The sequence below is a fragment of the Dysidea avara genome, chromosome 11 (genome assembly GCF_963678975.1).
Source record: "Dysidea avara chromosome 11, odDysAvar1.4, whole genome shotgun sequence".
Lineage (NCBI taxonomy): Eukaryota > Metazoa > Porifera > Demospongiae > Dictyoceratida > Dysideidae > Dysidea > Dysidea avara.
The window spans coordinates 5,147,286-5,170,730 of NC_089282.1; the positions used below are offsets into that span (position 1 = coordinate 5,147,286).

General features: G+C 36.4%; 2 long non-coding RNA genes across 2 annotated transcripts; one reads left to right on the forward strand and one right to left on the reverse strand.

The window, feature by feature from the left end:
• The first annotated feature begins 1,854 nt into the window (after positions 1-1,854).
• On the forward strand, positions 1,855-2,878 carry LOC136239622 (uncharacterized). The gene is made up of 4 exons (XR_010693537.1): positions 1,855-2,458; positions 2,515-2,545; positions 2,602-2,693; positions 2,849-2,878. It is a non-coding gene; the product is annotated as an uncharacterized lncRNA (long non-coding RNA).
• A 5,943-nt stretch (positions 2,879-8,821) lies between these two features.
• On the reverse strand, positions 8,822-12,808 carry LOC136238976 (uncharacterized). Its single transcript, XR_010693304.1, has 3 exons — positions 12,707-12,808; positions 11,820-11,903; positions 8,822-8,938 (listed from the first exon to the last, which is right to left on the reverse strand). It is a non-coding gene; the product is annotated as an uncharacterized lncRNA (long non-coding RNA).
• Between the last annotated feature and the right edge of the window lie 10,637 nt (positions 12,809-23,445).

The following is a 23,445-nucleotide window of genomic DNA, read 5'->3' on the forward strand; positions in this document are numbered from 1 at the left end:
CTGTAGGAGCAACCCTATTGGCACAGAGGTTTAGATTCCAGAAGAGTTTAACGTAGTTGTCATGGCTACCTGATATGATCAGTATCAGTCTATTACTCTAAAAGACTTTAAGATATAAGGCAGTTTTGTACATAATTTGCTATCTCCCTTAGATACTGTGTGTATGTAGTAGAAGTATTTGTATATGTGTTTGGTATATATGTACGTACATTTGTATACGTATAGTTTTCTCTTTCAGAATACAGTAGTAAAGCATGCACCATGATTCATCACCAGTGAGCAACAAGTTCCAAGAATTCTACAGATGGGATACATGGAGACTTAGGATTAATCCTTGATAATTGATACAAAATGTACTAAGAGACTATGTGTCATTATTCACACTAGCTGTTTAAACCACATGTGTTGTAAGTATTCATTTACCTGAAACTAAAAGTATAGCATGATATACTAATCTTATTAGAGTGCGACTTCCCTCAGAGTCATGCATACTATTTTTGGTTTTACTATATTGCCGATATGGATTGCAAACATCCTATGCACATTCTTGTCTCTCTTTCAGTCATCCAAGTTCTGTATGTTTGTGCTGCCTGATAACCAAACCTTTTTTTTTCAAAGTTACTTTTGAAGTGTTCATGTATCTCACCATACCTGTTTCAACAGGTGGAACTGGTTCACTGGATGTTTATTTGTCCTTTATTCTCTAATACTTGGGATTGTATTAACCTGTGTGCAAAACCAGAAAAAGTGGAAGCATTGGATAACTAGTGGTGAGTGGATTTGTATAACTGTCATTGTTCCAATCGAAGAGTACAAAGCAAGCTAAACTGGTTGTTTCCAACCTGTAATTGCAAACATGTTGCAGTAATGTATATACACACCCTACCAAAGACACAAAGATTATTAAGTTTCTCCAGGAAACCATAGCAATTTTAAACCTTACATGCATTAGCACAAACTATTTGCAGTTTTGTTTTGTCGAGTTACAAAAGCACACACTTATTAAAGGTCATAGATCTAAGGTGTGTTACTTTCAGATATTCTGGATTCTCATCCATAGAAGCCCGAATAGTATATACAGTACTAACTGCTTTGCATCTTGTTTCCATATCACATTTTATATATGATTTCATCACTGAGCATAATTTATTACTACCTCAATATCATAGTTTACTGTCAGTATTGGAATTTATCTAATTAATTTTTTACAAGGTTGATTTATATATTGTACTATTAATTACCAGGAAGTGATCTTTGTTAGCTGCTCTCAACTCTAGTGTGCAAACTTTATTGCCTCTGTGATCTGCTTTACTACAATTTCTGCCATGAAACAGCCACAATGAATTTTGTATATACTTGCAATTAACTTAATGTAAGCATTTTTCTGTACGGTAGACCCAACCCTCGTTTATCTGTACCCTTGTTTATCCAAAATGGAAATGACTGCTCTATTAGAGTATTTTGAGTACAATTGTATGTTTTATTAAAGTATTTCAACAGAGCTCTATAAATAAGATACAGCAGCTGGTGTTTATCTCAACACTTTAAACATTGCTTGAGACACAGTGGGGTTCAGATAAGCAAGGATCAACCATATTAAGTAATTTTTAAATGCTATTTCCAGGTAATTGACTTCAGCAGAGAGCACTTTATGGTTTCCATATGATGTTAGTTAATGTTTTCAGTCAGGTTTATCTGACATCATTGATTGTACAGCCTTACTGTAAATATAAGGAAAGTGAAGGATTTTTCTATCCGATGACATAGTTATAATCTTTGCTACTTGTTGTCTGCAAGAATTAAGTTTAAAAGTTTAACCAAAGTACTAAATTATTATACTTGGCGTATTCACATTAATAGACAAACTATACGTAGCTACTCTTATATCTCATGTCCTTTTCATGACTCATTTTAAAGGTACTCAAGTAATCTTTTGGGGCTTTAAATGACACAGAATGTCATTACAACTGGTACTGGTAAGTTGGCTGAACAGCTATGCATGGTTGATCAGTCTCATTCTGTAAGTTTAGTAGCAATTTCAGGTATAAACTTTAGTTTGAGGTCTTCCTTTTTTTAATATTTCATGTCAGTGTTCTAAACAACTCAGTCAATAATCAGATGACAACGCACGCTCACTATTTTGACCAGCAATCTGTTGTACATATCTACACAAATGTGATGAGTAGGTATATATGGCAAGCCACAACAATGTGAGTGTGTCAAGTTGTCATATCTATCAGCTATGCTTGTACACTATAGTGAAGTCCACTCATGTATTTAGGTACCTCAAATTAAAACATACAATATCAGATCCAGTTGAAATTCCATCTTATATGGATTGACATGCACGTATGTACTGTCTTGTTCTGTAAGATTCTGCTATCATGGTTAACTGAGATTTCCAAATTTGTCCATTATCCGATCACAGCCAAGAAAATATCACCTCTATGCCATCAGTGTAAGTGGTAAATACAAGCTTATAATATTACTAACATCAACCCATTCTCTTTCTAGAATCACACTGGGACATTACATGGAGGCCATTGTAAGATACTGGATTAAACAACAGTAGATAAATTACAGTCTTGTTTTTCTGTGTAGACATTGCTTGCTGTCGACATCCGTACAACAGAAACAAGTTCTACAAGTTTGATTACCAAGAGGTGTATGAAATTGGCAGCGGTGAATTACAAGTAGGAACTTTGACTAAACCCCTTGTAGCGCAACCCAGCAAGTTTAGTTGCAGTTTTCCAATGACACCTTTATATGTTATATTGTAAGATATTATGTTTTCTACAAAATATTGTGTATCATTTTTGTGGAATCTTTTTCTCTTATTCTCACACAGACTGCAGCTGGCTATGTGTTGTTCTACACATCAGTTGACTGGTTCACCAAAAACTTGGGACATGATAAAATGTGACAACTACAATTAAATGCTATTGTAAATCACAAGTGACTGTGTAGTATAATTTCTGCTTAACTGCAGGCAGTATATAAGCGCAAATTGTTCTAAATATTGTGATACTTTGGGGCTTTCTGTCATGTGATAGTTTAGTAGTGAGATGGCTGCAGAATGAAACCCATCATGATTGTGCTGATGTCAGCCGGTATTTCTCATTATTTCTATGTTCTTTTACTCCACAAGCATCACATTTTGCTTGGGAACTTGTAGAACTATATCCTGCCTACATTAATTTAAGCACAGCACTTCATATACAACATCAAACACTGTACATACAGCATCAAACACTCAAGAACACCATAAATGTTCCCATTATCTGGTTGCTAGGCTTTTGTTTGTTTGCAATTGTTGTTAATGATACATTTATGAAACAAGATTGATTATGCATCAGCATCCTCTGCATGCTGAATGTGCTTTGTACACTGTACTAGCTAACTACTAGCTGTATCAACCAGTTCAGCTGCAGTGCAGTTGACACTTTTCCTATCCCCTGCTATAGATTCCCCTACTGACTACTGAGCTTAGTAACCCCTCTTTAGTAAAATACAATGTGCGGGCTTGAAAGTGTGCACAAGGCAAGCAACAAGTTATGTTTGTATTGGATTGTTTTCTTTTCCGTACTTGTTCTGCTTTTGCTATCACAGTTGTTTATGAGTTGCCAATAAACTAATGCTTGGATTACTGATAAACTGGGTCATGACTACTGGAACAAAGGGCATTGCCCAGGTGTATCACACCTGTATATTCTGTTTGTTATGTGACAGTAAGTAAAAGTCAATTAATTAAGTAGTGTGAATTATCCCTATAATTGTACTGATATATTTTACAACACTGACATATCCTTTGCTGCTTGGTATATATGATGAATAATTAAAACGTTGTAACCATAGAAATACGTATATGAAACCTTCTTAGAATATTTAAGTTATCATACCACTCTGTCATTGTAAGTAAGGATAAAATGGTGACAAGGTAGTGTAGTGTATGTACCGTCTGACAGTTTGTCAACTTGTTGTTTGCATACATTCATTGTGTATTTATGAGATTAATGTGTGCAGAGAATCATTCATGAAATGTACAGTGGTGTTTCCAGCCATTCAGTGCACTAGGGAACATTAGAATCTTTTAACGATCACTATTAGACTTCCGTCCTTGCTGCTGTAATAGCAGTAAATAACTGAGTTAATAGTGGTAGCACACATGGTTACATATTTTGAATACCTGTTTGCTTGTTGATGTTTACAGCCTGGGTATTATCAGCTTTCAGTCCTACATCACATGTAAATAAGCTGACAGGAGGAGCATTATAGGAGTGATATATGCAATAATATTACACAGATCACAGATGAAATGACTATAGCAATTGTCATGCATGTATAGCCTGTGCATGTGGTTTTGCATGTATGTACATTGTGCGTACACTTCTGAATGCCCGTTGCAGTTGAATGTGAGAAGTGTGGACATCACTAATTTCTGAACAGTGTATCATCATACAAATCCACCTATTTTTAAAAAAAGGAAGTGTATGCAGTTGTGTAATAATGAACTTAGTTTGAAATAAGTAGTGTAACTGGTAGAATACTTACCATATGGTACATAAGTTTAATTTACGATTTGCATTACAAGGTTTCCCTCTCTGAATTTTTACACTTGCTTACACAACAATATTGAAGCATTTCATCAAACATAACGCTTGATCATCTGATTTATCAAAATTTTCCCTCATCATTACACAGCATATGGCTTTAGACTACTAGGCACATTTGTAGCTTCCATCCTGTAGCAAAATTAGTTTTCCTTATACTGTAGCATATCAGATAACAAGAATATCATGTACTGCAGAACTTGATAAAAATTTCCCTTGTAATTTGTACCACGAGGCAGTAATAATTATAACATATTATAACTGTATCATTTACCTACTGGTAGTATCACTTGTGTGAAGTTTGTGTGTCACTACATAACTTTGTGTTGAGCAATATGGTTTGGTGAAATTCCTATTCTTATATCACTGCAAATACCTAACTTGTCAGGAGTCACGGTATCTACCACGATCAGTGTGATGACTTTGTATGAAGCAGAAAAGTGTGATCAAACTAGGCTGCAGACCTCACTCTCAAGAAAGAAATTGCCATGTTGACTACATGGTGGTTTCCCATGCAGTGGAATGAAATTCCTGAAGAAACCATCAGTGCAGGTTTGGTTAGAATGAAAGTGTTTCATTATACATATGTAACTGTAGATAATTTCATCTATGCATGCTCAATTAACCATGTATGTTAATTTATTTTTAACTGTAGTTTTCTTCATTGCAGTGTCTGTGCTGGTACATAACTTGTTGGAATTGGCGAACAGCAAACACCAGTAATTATGGAAGGACAGAGCTGCAGTAAACAAATATGTAGTATTGGTAGATGCCAGCTAACTGTGCTCCTCAAATATCACCGCCAGTTATGACACCAATTAAATGATGTGTACGTGTTATTTCACAAATCACTCTTTTTACAAGTCAATTTATGTGACCGGATTTATGAAAAAGGGCATTCACACACATCCAATTTACCAACTTTGACAATTTGTATGTAACTTCAGATTGGAAAAGGCTATTGACTAGAAATTTGGTTAGAAGTGAGCACCAATATAGGTCAGTAAATGAAAGGTTTACATGTTACTTGAACACCAAGCTATGGTCTCTCAAGTTCATGGAATTGGATGTGTGTGGAAGACCCCTTTTCACAAACCCGATCACATATTATAATATGTTATGTTCCCAGTTTGATCTTATCAATGAACTGCCACTATTATTGGGTGGTTCATGGCTTTCTACAATGGCACCAAACCTATTCTCCATACTGCATAGGGAAAGTTGCTAAGAAGGCATGTAAGTGTGTGTATATGGGATGCCACACAAGTTTGTTAATAACATGTATGGATGTATTCGTGTGTACACACTCGTGATGTGTATCATTCAAATTAGACCACCTTTTTTGTCTTACCATTCATGTCAAAGCTTGTGATATTCTCCATTATGCATGCTTCTTCTTCATACCTGATTTTAACCCTCTTTGATAGCTAGAGTGATACTATTGAATACTGTTTTATCTACCTACATACTAGGAGTGGTCAAGAATTACCAGCTTTCATTAGTTATCAAACACCTAGGCCAGTGACACTGCAAATAAGGTTGTGAGCACCTTTACAGTTGACTGACAATGTTGAGGCTAATAGTACAACTATAGCACCTATAGTCAGCCTGGTAATCTCACTTCTGTGGAGCCTCACAATCTTTCAGGTCCAACTGTACCCAGTGTGTTACCTGGGAATAGTAGCCATAATAGTGCTACTTTATTTAGCGACAAGGAAGCACCTCAAATCGTTGTGTTGCCTTCTCTGACAAACATGTTGACAAATGTGTGATATCCGGGTTGTTCCTAATGTTAATTTTAGCTCAGTTCCCTCTGTGAATCACAATGTTGTACTTAATTGAATCCTACCAGAAAATTCTGCTATGATGCATCAATGACTACTATCTTAACAGTATCCCAATATGACATACAGCACCAATGTTGTAGACATGTCATCCAGCCTTTCCTCAAGAGAGCATGGCTTCTTCAAGCATGTGCCTTCAGCAGGACTTGACCAAATCAGTGTAATACCCTCAGCAAGACATAACCTCTCCATTGTCATACCTTCAGCAGGACGTGGCTACACCAGTATTGTACTCTCAGCAAGGCATGACCACACTACCCAACATATATATGACCACATTCTCAATTTCTCAGCAACACTTGGGCACACTATATACACCCTCAGGGGTCACAGCTTCTTCACATGGGTGTGCTCCTATGCACGTTCCAAAGCATGTTCCTCACACAGGCAGAGGTTATTCCCACAGGTTATATATTCCTCCAGATATAGCAGCTGCTGTCCATCAAAATCAAGCTGCTGTTGGGGGTAATTACAATCCACGTTTTTGCTCATTGTCCACTTCCACACCTCATACTTACGAGGGTGGTTATGATACCATCGCATCCCCCAGTACATCCATCTCTTCCACGGTTAGTTCCACCACCGACAAGTGTACCCCTTCCTGAGAATGGACTCCACAATACTGTCCCTGTTTCTCATGTACCAGCTGCTAACACTGGACATGTTTCTGCATCTGATTGTAATAACATGGCTGCTCTCAGATTCTTTGTCACCCTGCTCATCATCAACAACAAATTGTGCCGCATTTTAGTAAGGTTTGCAAGTACTTGTTTCCCAAGTAACCCATGGACCTGTAAGTGCCCATCCTCAAATATTACAGCCAGTTATTAGACACAGTCATGAGCAATCAATCATCACATCATCCTACTCGTAATACAACATGACGACAAAAGACATAAGCAACAGCAGGCAGAAACAGATGCTACATTGGAGAGAGATCAGTACGTATATAGGCTACATTAACAAGGGTAAGACAAACCACACTAGAAAGGGAGAGACAGGTTGTACTAGAAAAGGAAAAACAAGCTGAGCTTGAAAGAAAGAAACTGAAGAGCTAGAGCAAAAAGGAAGAGTTATGGAAATGATATCAACAACTGAATAGTAGGTAATGGAGTTGAGGGAAGGAAAACACAGAACAAGCTGCTCTGAAAGAAGCCAGTTAAGAAGAAAAGAGAAACAATATTGTTACAGCAAAAGAATTTCAAAATAATGGCAACAGCAGAACATCAATGAACAGAAGGCACAATAGCTGCAGACAAGGAACCAGAATAATAGCAAAAATCAACTAGTGGAAACTGGCTTACCTGTGGGTGGGGGACCGGACAACAGGTTGTTTTTTATTATCAAAGTCAATACATGAAGCTCACTCACTGGGATCCTTATAGCAGTTGATGAATACTGTACAACCAAAACAAGGAGTATCTAGTCAGCCACCACAACAACTAACTGTAAATGATGTGTTGCAGCCTTCTTCTGTAACTACCTTCTTCTGTAGCTACAGGAAGTGTATCTAAATCAACTAGTGGGAATATACAACCACTGGCTAGTGTGTCTAAGACAAAACGTACTCAGACTACAACTGATCATAATCCAATTGTTGGTTCATCAGTTAAACCTGTAGCTAACAGTGGTACAGTTGTTGTGCCTGACGAAAGTACAAAGCCACAATCACAATCAATTCAAAACTAATCGTGTTGGTAGTAACACTCTGCCTATTAATCAAATTCCACCTCATGTGTACAAAAGAAAAAAAACAACTTACAGTTTGTTCATGGTGCTCAGTGGTATGTACAGTTATAAATTTACAAACTCTAATACAACAGTCAAATCTTTGTGTAAACCTCCCTCTTTTGTCCTACACATAATTAAAAGCATTAGCTACCCATCAGTATTTCAGTACATTGTACTGCATGCACACTTGCATGGTTTTATGTTATTTAGGAGTGTATCTTATACTATCAACACCCTGAGTATACCGAAGTTTACTAATTATGCTATAAAAATTGTTTTCTTTCCAGTTAGCTTGACAAAAACTGCTGTAGTTTTACACTTTTGGATCTTCTCCAATGGTGATCATCTACATACTTCTAGTAATTGTGTACTTATATAGATAGAGATTCAAGGATGCTCTACAGCAATATCCAATTACATAAAACACTTGAGTGATGCTAAATTCTATGGTTATGCAACTATATAGGGTTAAAAGTGCACCTTAATTACTCTCATTTTTCCTTTGCAGCAATAGTTACAGCTATTATTACACTGTTATATATCACATTTCCACCTATTAACCATTTGCACGTGTTCACATACATATCACAAGAAGCTATAGAGTTACACTTAACAGTCTAGTTCTTCCTGTATATCATTAACAAACTATGCGGATGAGATAATACATATTTTGCAAAACTCCAGGGAAAGTCCTTCCTTTTTGTTTCTAAGAAATCCTGAAAGTATTGGTGCTGACTCATTGATATCTTCATGCTACAGTGATACATACCTCTTTTAATAAGGGCAATAGAGTGACAAGTTTAATACATGCATCTTAAAATATTTTGTGCCTATTTAGTTGACTTGACCATTATAATAGAATATTGCTACATTAGTACATAGTGAGATTACATGATACTTATATACAATTAAACCAAGTGGGCTTCTTTTTATGTTGTTGTCTTACTGGAATGAAGAACTTTGGCAACACTTGTTTCATGAATGTGATCATCCGGTGTCTCTATAGTACAGTACCTCTGTCAGTTCACTTCTTGACTGGCAATTATCGATATGATTTGAACAAGTAAGTATCTGGGGCCAAGTACATGAGAACTATACTTTATAATCATTTTCAAATACACTGGGACCCATTCCTCTGAGTCATGCTTCTGTGTGTTGCGCTGTGTGTTCAAGTGAAGGGATCATGAGTGACTTGTTTGGGCCTAATGACATTGTTACATGACAGATACGTATATTCTTGTAATCAGTAAATTAGTTTCTATTCATATAGTGAAAGGTGATGGAAGCCATTATCTAATAAAATGTCTACACATTATGATGACTTGATGTTGATATCACACTGTATTAGTGTGTGTAAGTCATTCTAAGGTTTGAGCACTTTATTGTTTGTTGTAGTAGCAACCCTATTAGATACAAAGGGTCAGATTGCAAAAGAATTCACCCAGTATGGTCAGTATCAATCTATATTTTACTCCTAGATACTTTAAGGTACAAACCAGTATAATTTATAGCTGTATATAAATCATTGTGCGTCTCTCAGGTACCATGTGTGTATAGTAAAAGTATGTACTTGCACATGTGTGTGGTATGTATGTATGTTTAATGTGTTCACATGTGTCTGCACTCTTTCAGAACACAGTAGTAAAATTTGCATTATGATTCGTCACCAGTGAATTTGTAGCTTTTTGTGACAAATGGAGACTTGAACAGAATCAGTTCATCACTAATAACTATACAAGATTAAGTAATCCTTGCTGGTAAGTGACACAAAGTATATACTAAGAGATTGTACATCATTGTTTACACCATATATCATCACTACCTGAAAGTAAAAGCATAATTTGTTATCTAATCTTATTAGTGCATGACTTCCCTTGTGTAATTCAAGTCACGCATGCAAGCCATACGTGCTGTTTTGGTTTTAACATATTTTATTATTCCACATAATTATAGACTAATACATGCATTGTTGACATGTGTTTTATTTATCACAGCTCTGATGTTTGTGCTGCCCTGATCACTAAATTAACTACTTTTTGATAATATTGAAAACCTTGTTTTGTGAATTACTATATACAACCACAGTGTCAATTTTGGTACAATTAATGGTTATGTAGGATAATCTTTTTAAAAAGGTAAGTTGCAAAGTAACTGTAAAACTTTTGACTCAACACTCAGCAGAAATAGCTTTCATAATAAAGACATACTTTGGTCATAACACTGAGGTCTAGTGTTACACATACAAAGAAGAAAGTTGTCACTGTATAGATCTACATAATAGGAAAACAACATATATATATATATATATATATATATACCCACATACATCAATGTACTTCAATTCATATTATGGATGTATGTACTCATATAGACATAGTATATTCCACTGATGTGTTATTATTACAGGTGAAGGTTCATAACTACACAAAGGGTTAAGAAACACACATCATGTAGCTGTCATGAGAGCTTGGGATACTACCACAAGAAAGAAATGACCTCATAATTGTTAACCAGGTATTGACTCTCCTGCTCCTTCTCTCTCTGCTTATTTGTTAATGTGTTTTATCAAGGATAATTCCATGGTATACTTATTTCAGCAGGTGCACATGGAAACATGTCCACTGTAGAGGTAAAACTGTTTCTACTCTTATACATCTCGCCATTACTCTTTATTATAGGATTGTGCTGGATTATATGTGAAATCAGAAAATTGGATAAGTAGTGAGTGGATTATTTGTATTGTTCCAGTTGAGGAGTACTCAACAGCAAGTTATGTCCTAACTGTAAGTACAAAGGTGATGCTGCTGTCAAGAAGATGGAAATATTGAAGTTAACCACTAGTACTAGTGACTGTAGTGAAGAGGTTATAATCCACAAAGCTACATATTATAAGAAGATTATTTTAACATTATAAGATGTTTGGAAAAACTATATTGAGAGTCCAGACCTAACCTTTGGGAATTTTGTTACTTAATTGTGAAAATTGAAATCTGCTATGGCTTGCTCAAGTATTTGACCTGAGGTGTGTTTCTTTCAGATACTCTGGCCTCATCATACTTGGAAGCCAAATAACAGCTGCTATGCTCCTGTTTCCGTTGTGATGTTTGGTTAGAAATCTGAGCATAATCCATTACTACACACATGCCTCAATATTCCATTTATCTATCTAATCATTGATGTACGTATGTACATATATATTATTCTACTAGTTATGATGATGCTTTGTTTGCTGCCTCACTGCTAATTTGCTAGTCACAAACTTCTGATAATCATCACTTAGTCAATCTGCATGCAACAGTAGAAAATACCTTACAGAGTTGTCTTCAGAAGGTAGCACATTCAAAGTTTCTTCTTACATACATTGGAAATGTCACTTAAGGAGTAAGCAGTCACGGTCTTTAAAAGAAATACAATTAAGGCTTAGCTAGCTCCATTGTTAATACTTGTTGAACTTAGTGGGTTGCAGCTTAAATGGCTTATATAGTTAAAGTTTGTTGCTGCCGATTTCATACATCTCTTGCATTGGTTATCAAACTCATAGAATTTGTTTCTGTGCATGGATGACAATAAGCAGTGTATACATCAAGGATGTAGATACGTAACTTATCTACTGTATTTTAAGCCAGTATCTTACCATGTAATGTCCCAGTGTGGTTCTAACAGACTTCGAGCAACATTATAAGGAGATGTTATCTCTCCACTGACCATGATAGCAAACCTTATAGAACAAGATAGCACATGATAAATATGTGTACATGTCAATGCATAAAAGGTGATATTGTATGTTATAATTTGATCATGAGGTACCTAAAATGCTTGAGTAGATTTCACAAGGTGTTCTTAATATCCTACATCAGGTGGCCTGCATGCACTACTGCTTTATGGTATGTATTAGAGCTATGCATAGTTTGGGGATAAATGGGGCAGATATTGCTAGATGCTACGTAGGTGCTAAATGCACCTGCATTTTTCCTAGTGAGGAAGTTAGCTGCTGTATTTCTATTGCTATAGCCAGTATGTACTTAGTCAAATCAAGCAGCCTGGCTATGCCATGCCCTGGGTGCCTAAAATGTGAAGTGTATTTATACAAAGTGTGCTAGCATGCATAATTGCATTGGTCGATGCCAGTGATTAGTCAAGGGCGGGTAGGTGAGTGGCTGTTTTTGGCATGTTTGTGGCAGCTTCAATCTTTACGACTGAATTCAGTATGAGCAATTCCAAATAACACCCCTTCTGCCATGAGTATAGACTGTGTGATCTCTGTTTGCATGTGCAATGATGTTGAGTATTAACAATTGTGGGTTCCAGTTCTATTAACTGGGATCCAACACCAACTATACCCGAGGCTTCCTTGTCTGTTAATCTTATTTACAGTGGTAAATTGTTATATATGTATGCACAAACATTGCTGACAGATATGACAACTGGAAACATTTGTATTATTGTGGCTTGCTGTTTATCACATTTACATTCAACAGATATATTGTCAGTTATATACCAAATTTTCATGTGGCTACTTACTGAGTCAGTGGTGATGATGAGAGATAAAAGACTGTAACTAAATTTGATGCCACCATGTTCTCTGTAACTAATGAAAAATTTAACAGAACAAGACTAGTCAACTGTCCATAGTTGTGGATGTATGGCAATGTGAGAATTTTATTGCAGACAAACCTATCAAATTTGTTTAAAGAACAATGGAACATGTTACTGTATTATGATTCAATATAGACATCTAGTTACTAGCCAAAGCATAATTAATACTTTCCCATCTATTTGTTTGGCCTTCAGTTTAGTACACATAATAGATCTCAAGAACCGGGTCTAACACCAGCAAACATGTCATGTCTCCATTTGTTACTGTTTATAATCTTCCCTCATGTTTACTGCTTAACTTCTTAGTTCCCTTATTTCCATTAGGGCTGGTTACATAGTCCTAACTTCCTGTGTCTTGTGTGTGCACACTTTGTAACTAGTGTGTACATTATTGGATGATAATTTGGTTGTCTGAGAAAAGTTGTTGCCGGAACTCACACTTGCCTACACCTTTGACTGTTTGCGTCAAAGACTATTTGTGGTTAAACACTCATACAAACTACAAACACTTTGGCTTAGAATGTTTCATATCACTCTGTGTAGGTCAAATATATGACGTTTTGTACTGTTTAACATGTTGTTGTGTACTTTAGGGCTCAAACGAATATTCTATTATTCGAATATTCGAATACCATTTCTGGTATTCGAATATTCATTTCAAAGGAAATATATAACATCAGTGGTAGAGTACATGGAAATTCTTGATCCTACATAAGCATATCTATGACATAAGTGATCGAATCATGTTGATTCTGAATTGTATTGAAGAGACATCTTGTACAGCCGCAGGATTATTGATATCTCATCCTTATCAATGCTGAAAAAGAATATTCGAATATTCGGTAGTTGTGAATAAAGAATATTCGAATAGTAAAAACCACTATTTGTTTGAGCCCTAGCTGTACTTTGCATCTGTTAGATTGTGGATGAGTTGTATGTGAATGCAAAGGGTGATGAGCCACTATAATTATTTGTTGAAGAATGTTGCATGTCTGGAAAATATAAAGCAAATTATGCATGCATAGCTGCACTTCTCAGCACAATCAAGCCTCGGGTGGTGGTATTGTTGGAAGAAAGAATTTAATATAAATTGGTTTATTAAATGGAATGATTATTCTTTAGGTAGAGCATATGGGCTTTAGTGCATTGATGCGTGCACTTGCGTACATGTCCTTGTGTATACACAGAGCTATACGTACGTACATAATCATGCTTTTATATTACTGCAGGAGATGATGCCTTTTGCTTTCAACTAGCTATGTCATTAATCCAGCCTGTGTGTGTAGTGTGTGTGTGTGTGTGTGTGTGTGTGTGTGTGTGTGTGTGTGTGTGTGTGTGTGTGTGTGTGTGTGTGTATGTGTGTGTGTGTGTGTGTGTGTGTGTGTGTGTGTGTGTGTGTGTGTGTGTGTGTGTGTGTGTGTGTGTGTGTGTGGGTGTGTGGTGTGTGTGTGTGTGTGTGTGTGTGTGTGTGTGTGTGTGTGTGTGTGTGTGTGTGTGTGTGTGTGTGTGTGTGTGTGTGTGTGTGTGTGCATACATGCGCACACATGGGTATGCCTATTTTGATTATGTGAAAAATTAATGTGTGTGTGTGTGTTGGTAGTTCAGTTTGTGGTTGCATGTTTTGTAGGAGCATAAAAATGTATATGAAACATTTCAAGTACGTAAGAAATTAAATCCAGTGCATGTATCTGGCTTTACAGTTTGATTTAATTTTGCAACCTTTTTAGTACTGGTGCTTTTCTTACTAAGAAACTGCATTAAAAATATTGTCAAGGTTTTGAAGTTTCTTTATTATCACAAGGGCATAAAACACATTGCCATACATATCATCTTTAGTGTTTTGCTTAACGTAGGGGTTATTTGTCCGGTTCTGTACGTAATAAAAAAAACTTAGAAAAAAAGGTTGGTAAAACAAAGAAAAAATGCTAAATTTCCTGGGCAGTGTAAAAAGTGTGGTATCAATGTACCACAGCTAGCTCCCTAGGTCCCTTACTTTTCTATCTTATAAATGTAATTTCAATAAGAAACCTGTATGTAAGAAGACCGGGTGAAGAAGAAACCAAAACTGAACCCAACCTAACGCTAACCTTAAGTTAAGCATAATGATGTATTTCACTGTCTGTATGAAGGTAAGGCCTGGCTTTGCTTGTTTCAACCCTAGCTTGCCTCGAACTCACCAAAAACTTCCTTCATACAACTAGTGTGTTTGATACTTGAGTTATGATGAGTGAGAGCTGGACGAATAGCCTGTATAAGTCAGCATCTGGAACTGGACAAATAGCCAAGACATTCGCTTAAATCATAGCCAGATAAGTAGATAGCATATAGGTACTGTTGTGTTGCAGGTATCTTAGTATGTAGCTATTACTATAAATATTATGTGTGAAGGGGTGTCTTGTAACCTTTTCCAATTGCATGTACCTGGCAACTCTGCCAACTCATAACTTTACTTGAGAATATGGTACCGGCTTGAGAGTTGGACACGTTATACCCCTAATATACTACTATTCCTAGGTGTAATTTCTAGGTGATATGTTAAATATAAGAGGAGTTATGATTAGTCAAATTTAGAAAGGCTAGAATACCCTGTTATGCAGATCTGGTCATACATATATAAAGTGTTTTGCTGGTTAATAGAACAGCAATTTGAGTAACTAGAATGGGTAATCAGGCTAAATGGCATAGATTTAATGCTACATGAGTCCAGAGATGTCATTTCACATGGTTTCCTTGTGGTCCTAGCATATAAATCCAGCTTGCTGCAGCCATACCTACTGTATATAGAGATGTGGTATGGCACCTTTGTGACAACCATGGTTTAAATAGTGAGGAATGTAATTTGACAGATTTTTGAAAATTTGTTATTCACCAAAAATAAAAATCTTCTCCCAATGTTGTCATCCCATGCACGGCAAACTGGGAACCTACATACTCCATTTTAACAGTCTGCCATCATTGTTATGTCGTGAGATCACCAAATACAATTCTCACTGATTAAACCGTATTTGATATAAAAGCACGGAATATGATTGTGTTGTTTTTGCCTTCACTTTGTTGTTCAGACAGTTACTATGGTTACTGTAGACCCTTGTTATTGCAACACTCCTATTTTGGACAAAAGTGTGTCCTAGCATACGCCTACTATAATGTCTGGCAGTATTCCAGCCAGTGACTTGTATCAAACAATTGGAACTATACAGTTGTTTGCTATAGTCTAAGTTATTTCAACTACATTGTATGCTAACAGTGGTAATATTTATACACACATTGTAATTGATGTAAATACTATTAATTTCATAGTTCCAATTAGAATGTAGTCTACCTAACCAGTGGAGCATGGATTATAGTGACTAACTTGCAATTGGGGAGGTTCTCTGGCTTCTGTGTGTTCTTTTGTCTAAGATCAAAGTTACAACAAGAGAGTCAGTAGATAATTTCAAAAGAAAACACACTCTGTGTGCAGTAGACTGCCTTATAGTTCCAGTGAGACTGTTTTTACTAATGCTTTAACTAGTACTATTGCAGTACAATATCGTATCCTTGAAGTCTATCATACAGTACAGCAGTACTGTATATCAGGGATCATGCCAAAATATCACCCTAACCAGTCTCACAATATTTAGTACCTTCATGGCGCCTTGGCAGTATTGGTTAGTCCAAAAGTGCTTTCAGTATGACCTGAAATGCTTCCAAAAAAGTTGCTACAAAAATTTTAATTAGTGGAATTTTCCACTGTCTGTCTGTCTGACTGACTTACTAATGTCTTCAAACAAGCATAACTTGATAATGGCTAAGGAAATGTTTTTCACTGTTTGACACTGCTTCAGCCTGACTGGTGCCTTTTGGCATACTGCAGTATGTACAATGCATGTTTCATTATAGATAATAAACGGCCGAATTACCTATGTCCTCCTTTGTGTCCCATTTATCTTTGCTGATGGCACAAGGTGTCAATTTGTGGTAACGCCACATGATGGCTTCCCTACATTTGATGGGAATCGTCCAAGTTTTCTGTTGTGACTATAGGTTGATTGCAGAGGTCCTTCTCCTAATGTTCTTCATTTGCAACACTGTGTAATGAGCTAAACGTAACTGAAAACGAAGTGTAATGGCCACTTCGCTAAGTCAGTAATTGATAGTTTGGGCACGCATTCAGATGAAAGCTATATGCCTGACACCATTCCTTCCATTCTAATGTGGTATGCATGAGTTTACCAGTAAAAATAAACAAACAAACAAGTACAAGGAAAAACTAAGAATTTTAGGTTCTATTAGGGATCATAGAAAAAAGTAGTGAAACAAGGGAGCTCGAGGTTGCCTATATACTAGTGGACATTCAATCCATAATTCATGACTGAATCAGAGATTAAATGTCCACTAATACTTCTGCAGGTGTAGGCGACCTCCCTTGTTTCACCACTTTTTTCTATGATCCCTAATTTTTCCTTTTTACTATAGTACCTTTCCAGTCTCAACTGTCAGCAGTGATTTCATTTTGTTTACCATAGACCACCTTCAACCATCAGATAAGGTGAGACTAGCCCAAGGCAGTAAAGCCATTGAAGGCACAGAAAAGTTATTGAAGCAATTAAGCCATTTCTTCTATTCAGGTTAATAAAAATTCTCAACATGTGCTAAGTCACTGCTTTTTGGTGGGAACTGAGTTAGAAAGACTTTGAAGTGCATTATGGTTGTCAGTGTAGCCTGTAAAATGTGTGTTGCCATGGTGACTGTTTTGTGATAAATTTGTATGTGTAACCTGATAATCTTCAACTATTGTTAGCTGGATTGCTCATTTTGTGTGTGTGCAAGCACTTGTGTGGTCTACGTATGTATGTGCGGATGATGCATATGTGTAGACACACACATGTACGTATGTATGTGCGGATGATGCATATGTGTAGACACACACATGTACATATATGGATACAGGAAACTTTATACTGTAATTGCAATTAGAGTGAAGCCTCTCCACATTAATGACTCAAAAAATCTTGATAAAGACTTTCATCTTCGACTAATCCCACACTTTTCTGATTTAAAACTGCAGCAAAACAGGTTGGTCCTAAAGTGACTGTTATTGAAAGGTTCCACTGTGAATCAAAATAGGTTAGATTCATCAATAATGCTACACAGTACTTGTTGAATCTCCCAATTTTTATGGGCAAAATCCAACGTCTCACTGAGTCATGTCTATCTGGGGGATATAGTATTACTGTGTAATTATTCAACTTAGTCAATACAACGGTAGGAACACACTCATGTGTGACCTAGTTTCGTTTCCTCTGATTATGAGCCAGGAAGACACATTATTCCCAACTCTTGGTAACTGTTTGCTGCTTAACCTTAGTACGTAATTGTCCTTGCATGAATTTGGTTAGATTTAACTAGCAAGAGATTTTCAGATTTGTGTTTAGCAATGAAAACACCAAGATACATCTACATCACCTAGGATACTTATAGTTATTCAACTACATTGTTATGTGTTTGTGACTTTAGTAGTACATGCGTATTACTCATGTTGTTCTTATGTTATTATTATGTTGTTGATGGTTGAGTGGCTCTGAGGTTTTGTGAAGCTGTTAAAAGTTCAAATTTTCTTTTGGACCACAGGGACTGCAGCTTTTACATTCTTGTGTACATGAAATTTCTTTATTCAGGCTACGTATGTACATATGTAAGAAGTGTAATTGTGTGTGTGTGTGTGTGTGTGTGTGTGTGTGTGTGTGTGTGTGAGTGAGTGAGTGAGTGAGTGAGTGAGTGAGTGAGTGAGTGAGTGAGTGGGTGAGTGAGTGTGCAGTAGTCAAGTAGTTAGAGTAGTGCATGGTGTAGAATTGAGAGGCCCCTAGTTTGAAGTTTAGTTGCCAGTGCAGGTGAGAATTTATTTATGTATGTATGTAGCTCCTGTCTAGACATCTGTAATGGACACTTGATAATAATCCTGGAAAACCAGTGCCAATTGTCCATGTTTTGTGTGTGCACACCATTATTCATACATGCCGATACAAGTGGCCCAGATGAGTAGACTGTGAGAATAGAGTGTGCGCATTTATAGTATGTATGTATGTATGTATGTTACTAACAGATGCTGTACAAGGTAAATAGAATATTGAAACCCTGCTTTGTAGTAATGCTTTGGAAGACAGAAAGCTTAGTCATTATGTGGCTTTCATCCTTCTCTATGTATCTCTGTGTGTGCTTCGCTGTTCGTGGATTTCTTCTTTGAATACACATGATCTTTGTTGTAATGGAAAAAAACTCTTCTGCCTGAGGAAGTCTATATAAAGGAAGAGAAATTTAAAGATCAGTGGGATTATATAATTCATTGGAAAGAGAGTATATTGTTACATATTTATTGCCTCATTTGTGGTGTGTGTGTGTGTGTTTCTATTCTGTATGTTTTGTCACAGCCAGTGGATTTGTGATCTGTCCATTCTTACTGTAACTTATGTGCATAACTCTTGTAGAGGTAAAGTTTGGATCCCAGCAATAACCAATACCATGTTTATTAAGGAAGGACTTGATTCAGAGAATTTGCTGGAAGAGGTTTCACTGTACTATTATGCATATCCACTGAGCTATGGAATTTTCCTTGGTACAAGCATGCTTACGTGTAACTCATGTCTATCAACTGATTTGATGGAATAGTCTTTAGTAGGCTACCTTCCACATGTCCTTATGAAGTAATTTGTGTTCTTGGAATCACATTCACACAGACTGCATAATATTTATTCACTAATTATTTGTTACTTGTTTTCTGCTTGTTAATTTTGCACTGAGTAATGCAATAAATGCGTCACTCTGCTCTGTACTAGAAAGTTTTCTATAATGATTGTCTACCCTGTGTGCACATGTTGGTATGGGGGTTATTGAATGGCGTGTCATAGTTAGGTACACACAAATGAATAACTTTGTGTGTGTGTAGTGTGTGCGTATGTGCGTGTGTGTGTGCGCGTGCGTGCGTGTGTGTGTGTGCGTGCGTGCGTGCGTGCGTGCGTGCGTGCATGCATGCGTGCGTGCGTGTGTGTGTATTTGTGTGTGTGTATGTGTGTGTGTGTGTGTGTGTGTGTGTGTGTGTGTGTGTGTGTGTGTGTGTGTGTGTGTGTGTGTGTGTGTGTGTGTGTGTGTGTGTGTGTGTGGTGTGCGTGTGTGTGTGTGTGTGGTGTGTGTGTGTGTATTTGTGTGTGTGTATATTTTTATGGGTGTATATTTGTGTGTGCACTGTAAAAATTTAGTAGTGAATTGCTCTGCCACAATACTCACTACTTTTAAGTAGTGACGTTCACTACTTTTTGTAGTGAACGTCACTACTTTTTGCAGTGAACGTCACTACTTGGTGGTCAATGTAGTGACGTTCACTACAAAATTAGTAGTGAACGTCACTACACAAAAATAGTGAGTATTGTGGCAGACATTAGTAGTGACGTTCACTACATTTAGTAGTGACGTTCACTAGTTTGTTTTTACTGTGTGTGTGTATCAGATTTCTCTAGTCTATCCAGCTGTTAAATGGGGACCTGGTGACATGATGTAAACACTAGGGAAGCATCCCACCCAACTGTATATGTGTCATCAAGCATTACTTGGGAAGCAAAAGCTCATGTTCCACATAATGAGCACTAAAAGGCCCATACAAGTAGGACTTCAAGTGACATGTTATAGCCTCTTGTGGGTTACTATAGTCATGGCCCAGAAGCATTTGCTGCTGCTTGCACTGACTCATATCACTTAGGTGTCGCAGTGCTGTTTTACTAGGCATGCGTGACCATGCATGCTATCTTTTTGTGTCTGTATATAGTTTAGTGTCATGTCATGTCTAGAATTATAATACATAGTTGTGTGTATTTTCTTGACAGCCTTCACATTTTGAATCAAATTTTTTAGCCTATATATCCAATTTATTTTTGTTGGTAACCCACATCATTATTTTGGCTACCAGGGGTCAGCTTACATAACTGTGTAACTGTTCAAAGGAACCGGTAATGAGTTTAATCATATCTGTTTATATTCATTAAATATTATTATAATAACTACTGCATTTTTTCACTGCAAACCAGCACTTATTTTGTAGGAGAATTTGCAGCTGCAATTCATAGTGACCATTGGTGGTCATATGTGAATAATCAACAATCCCTAATGAGGGGCAATATTTTTGCTGTAATGTTTTTGGACTTTGTGTTGCACTTCATGCATAGTACCAACAAATTGCTTTGTTACTCACCAACCCTTTGAAGGCACATTGTGTTTACAATACTATCTAGTTAACACATATGTGTAGAACATACATTTAGGTACTTAGATAATTAGTATATGGGCTTGAAGTGCAGGAACTGTGGCTACAATTCAACAATTATACTTTTTTTTGTTTTTTTAGGTTTTTGTCTCTAAGTTTTATTTTTATTCACGTGACTACTGTGACTCTAGGCACAGCCTTTTTATTAATTCTATATCCGGTCATCTGTAAGTATTTTGTACCAATTGTTAATTTCAGTTTTCAGCTAACATACTATAGAACTGATACAATTATACATTAACTTGAAAGTGCTCTACAAAACTACTGGGCTGTGCATAAGGTATACAGCCTCTTTATATGACACTTTAAAGCCCTATACGCAGAGAGTTATCCTTATCAAATGTACACGTAATCAAGTTATGATATGAAGACAATCATGTCTTCAACAGAAAAACTTCAACATGCCCTAATTTTTATGGCCCTACTAAAAACATCCATATCATTCTCATGCAGAGGCTCCTTAATAATTAAGGTCATGGCCATATTTAGTTAGGATTAATAGGTGTACTGTATGGCCACAGTTTGATCCTGTACTGTAGGTTACCCTATATTGACTTAATTAGTAAGTTTTCACTACGTTATAGTTAGAGACCTACCACGAGGATCTTCATGATTGTAAAATTCACAGGATTTTTAAAGCCGCGAAGATCTGAGTGGGCAGTCTCTAACTGACTTAGACAATGATGGGGGTGCATTTATATTTGTATATAGACTGATTGATTGTGTATGGGTTGAGTAAAACGTCATCATATCTTGCACAAATTGTATAATAGTGTATGTATAGGTATATAATTGTCTAGATCCAGCACTAATAAAAATGCACCAGCTCTTGTTACTGAAATATTAAACCTGTGGCCAGTTAAATTGTATGGTTTGTCAATCGGTTGCTACAACAGAATCTTGCAAGTGGTGTCATGAGTTAGACATTAAAGGATAAATAGGAAATACAATGGTGGATCCAGGATGGGGCATTTGGGGCAAATCCCCCCCTTCAAGAAATTGCATACAAGATCGAGATACTCTAATAGAGCAGTCAATTACTCTAATAAAGCAGTCACAATGTTCATGAGGCAGTGCAGCTTACTTATGAAGCTATAAATAGGATTTTATTTTACATAACATACGTGATGTAATATATTTGGTAAAAGGATAACTAGCTATTATTGTTGTGACCTTTTTTTTTTTTTTTGCTCTTCAACTTTTTTTCAGCAAGGTGCCCCCCCTCTTTCCAGACTCTAGATCCGTCCCTGAAATACCCTGCTTTTGTTAAAAGATGTAATGTGTTCAATCAATACTGCAATTACCCAAGATAACGTACTACATGTTGCAATTGTTTGCATCCTGTCAACTATTGAAACTTATGGGATATCTTAATACATTCTGACGATCCTTTCAAGATTGCACATTAATCATAATCGGTTCTCAAATCACTCAGTTTATAAAATCCACAAAGATGGGATAAATGTAACATTATTTTTTAAAAGCTCAGAGTTTTTTGAAGAAGTATTATAGTTTGTCCAAACAGTTATCCAGCTTGTGTATATCTCTATAGTGATAATTAAGTGTACAAGTTCACACTGTCAAGTTGTCTGACATTGTAGCCGTCATCATGGGAAGTCACCCATTAGTATAATATTACTGTACACAGGAAACACTTCATATGTTCTACTTTAATCAGCCAAGCAAACTGACACAGCTTGAAAATTACATATGTACAGCTTACTGACTCCTTAATTTTGAGAAGTAGCTATCTGTTACAGTATCAGTTTTTCAATTTCATATAAAGATGATGTGAATGTGTCTGTAGTTGAAACTCAGTAAATGCGAATTTTGTCAGGACACAATCAAGCACTTTGTGGCACCTACATACTATTTCTCTTGTTGTGAGTAACAAGGCACCATATGAGGTGTTTAGAAGTTTGAGACCTCACCCAACCTTGTTTACTGGTATGTAGTTTGTTAGGAATTTCATGCAAGGCATCAAATGTTGGCTGGATTAGAAGCCTTTTATAACTCATATTAGGTATCATGTTTGTCCTCCACCATTAAATCAACAATGACATCATATTTGTGGTGTAACCATAAAAAATGAATAAAAAATCTGTGTTAAAGGTAGTATATATGATTATAGTTTAGCTTTTAAGAGTAGTAATTCAAGTGTTCTATAATTTATAATTCACAACAGCTTCATCTGTCAATTAGTAGTAGGATGCAAGGTCTGGTATAAAAACACTAATAAAGCCAACAAACTTTTTAAAGTGCATTAAAAACTACAAACTTTGCTATATACTGTATCAAATTCAGTGGGTAGTGTATTCGTTCATGAGCATTTAATGTGTTAGAGAAGCAGAGTACATTTTTGTTTCCTTTT